We start from the raw sequence: 3,255 nt of genomic DNA, 5'->3' as shown, positions 1-3,255 counted from the left end.
ACCGACGCCGCTGCTACCCAGTACGACTACGGTGTTGACGACCCCACTCTCTTGCCAGAGCAACCAGGCAAGCCCCCCCCCCCTTGATCACCAGATATCGCCTATTCTTCTCTATACTGCTTGCATTAGAGTAGTGTAGCATGTTACTGTTCGGTTACTCCTATTCTGTTGCATAGCCTGTCATTATTGCTACAATCATTGATACCTTACTCGCAATCCTAAATGCTTAGTATAGGATGCTAGTTTATCACCATTGGACCTACATTCTTGTCAGTCTGCCTTGCTATACTATTGGGCTGTGATAACTCGGGAGGTGATCACGGGTATATACTATACATATATACATACTATAGATGGTGACTAAAGTCGGGTCGGCTCGAGGAGTACCCGCGAGTGATCCATGGATTGGGGGCTGAAAGGACCTTTGTCCCGACGGCCCTCTGTGTGGATCTTTGTGGCGGAGCGACAGGGTGGGTTGAGACCACCTGGGAGACAGGTGGGCCTGGCCCTGGTCGGCGTTCGCGATTGCTTCATAATAACACGCTTAACAAGATCTTGGTATTTGATCTGAGTCTGGCCACTGGCCTATACGCACTAACCAACTACGCGGGAAAGATATGGGCACTCGACGTCGTGGTATCAGCCGAAGCCTTCTTGACGTCAGCGACTGAGTGGCGTGCGCCGGATTGGAACGTAAGCCTGCACTTGTATTAAGGGGGCTAGTTCTGCTTCCGGCCGCGTTCGCAACGTGCAGGTGTGCAAAGGGCGATGGGCCCAGACCCCTGCGCCATAGGAGTTAGACCGGCGTGCTGACCTCTCTGTTGTGCCTAGGTGGGGCTGCGACATGTTGATCTTCCGAGGCTGGGCATGACCCAGGAAAGTGTGTCCGGCCAAATGGGATCGAGCGTGTTGGGTTATGTGGTGCACCCCTGCAGGGAAGTTAATCTATTCGAATAGCCATGATCTTCGGTAACAGGACGACTTGGAGTTGTACCTTGACCTTATGACAACTAGAACCGGATACTTAATAAAATACACCCTTCCAAGTGCCAGATACAACCCGGTGATCGCCCTCTAACAGGGCGACAAGGAGAGGATCGCCGGGTAGGATTATGCTATGCGATGCTACTGGAGATGCTACTTGGAAATGCTACTTGGAGGACTTCAATCTACTCTCTTCTACATGCTGCAAGATGGAGGCTGCCAGAAGCGTAGTCTTCGATAGGACTAGCTATCCCCCTCTTATTCTGGCATTCTGCAGTTCAGTCCACTCATATGGCCGCCTTACACATATACCCATGCATATGTAGTGTAGCTCCTTGCTTGCGAGTACTTTGGATGAGTACTCACGGTTGCTTTCTCCCCCCTTTCCCCCCTTTCATTTCTTTCTGGTTGTCGCAACCAGATACTGGAGTCCAGGAGCCAGACGCCACCGTCAATGATGACTCCTACTACACCGGAGGTGCCTACTACTACGCGCAGCCCGCTCACGACGACCAGGAGTAGTTAGGAGGATCCCAGGCAGGAGGCCTGCGCCTCTTTCGATCTGTATCCTAGTTTGTGCTAGCCATCTTATGGCAACTTGTTTAACTTATGTCTGTACTCAGATATTGTTGCTTCCGCTGACTCATCTATAATCGAGCACTTGTATTCGAGCCCTCGAAGCCCCTGGCTTGTATTATGATGCTTGTATGACTTATTTATGTTTTAGAGTTGTGTTGTGATCTCTTCCTGTGAGTCCCTGATCTTGATCGTACACGTTTGCGTGCATGATTAATGTACGATTGAATCGGGGGCGTCACATCCATGGTTAGGAAACTTAACCATCTTTGATTAACGAGCTAGTCAAGTAGAGGCATACTAGTGACACTATGTTTGTCTATGTATTGACACATGTATTATGTTTCCGGTTAATACAATTCTAGCATGAATAATAAACATTTATCATGATATAAGGAAATAAATAATAACTTTATTATTGCCTCTAGGGCATATTTCCTTCAATAAATGTGTAAAATAAAGCACATAAACATCGAAAAGGGGTAATATAATAGCATGGAACAATAAAAAGTTATAGATACGTTGGAGACGTATCACTGAGTCACCCTAAGGATGGGAGCCAATGGCTAGCGTTGAACTTCGAACACCCAGCATTTGGGAAGGATCCAAGGAACATCGTGCCGAGCGCGAGCACCGATGGAGTCAATCCGTTTGGCAGCCAGAGAAGCACACATAGCACCTGGCCTGTGTTTGTGTGGATGTACAACCTTCTCTCCTGGTTCTGCATGAAGAGGAAGTACATTCACATGAGTATGCTAATTGAAGGGACGAAACAACCAGGGAACGACATCAATCTGTATTTGGGGCTGCTGAAAGAGGAGCTAGACACGCTGTGGAAAACGCCAGCCAATACGTGGGACGCCGCAGAGAAATAATATTTCCCTATGAGAGCCGCACTGCTTAGGACGGTGCACGACTATCTCGGTTACCGATATCTCGCGGGGCAGGTGGTCCACTGATTTTTTGGATGCGTTAGGTTCATGGATGACACAACGTATCGCCATGATAGAGATCCCGGGTCTTTGAAAACCGTGTTCATGGGACATCGAAGGTGGCTTCGCGATGATGACCCGTGGAGGAAACGCAAGGATCTGTTCGATGGTAAAACTGAACCCCAAAGACGCCCGTGTACGAGGAGCGGCGAGGAAATAGACGAGTTGTTGAAAAATTGGAAAGATTGCCCACTTCCGAGAAAGAAGCAAAAGGCGCCAGAGCCGGGAAAGAAGAGAAAGGCGCCAGACCCGCTGCTGAAGGTATGGAAAATGAGGTCTGTTTTCTGGGACTTGCCGTACTGGAAGATCCACCGTGTGCCTCACAGCCTTGATGTCATGCATATCACGAAGAACGTGTCGAGAGTCTGGTTGGTACCCTGCGCAACATGCCAGAGAGGACCAAAGATGGGCCGAAAGCAAGGGCAAACTTGAAATCAATGGGCATCAGGAAGGAGTTTCACGCTAATGATGATGATGATGATGAGGCGAAGCAGGACACGGAAAGTCGTCGCAAAGGCAAAAGGCCAAGAAGACCGGAAATGACTACCCTCCCACGTGCTTCACTCTAAGTCAGGAGGAGATCGATTAGTTTTTCACCTGCCTCGTAGGAGTAAAACTTCCTTACGGTTACGCGGGGAAGATAAGTAGATACCTAGACCCAGCGAAGCAGAAGTTCAGCGAGATGAAGTCTCACGACTGTCAC

Source organism: Triticum dicoccoides, unplaced genomic scaffold, assembly GCF_002162155.2.
Source record: "Triticum dicoccoides isolate Atlit2015 ecotype Zavitan unplaced genomic scaffold, WEW_v2.0 scaffold65817, whole genome shotgun sequence".
NCBI classification, from domain to species: Eukaryota; Viridiplantae; Streptophyta; class Magnoliopsida; order Poales; family Poaceae; genus Triticum; species Triticum dicoccoides.
The sequence above is the reverse complement of the archived record's forward strand: the minus strand, read 5'-3'. Positions refer to the sequence as shown.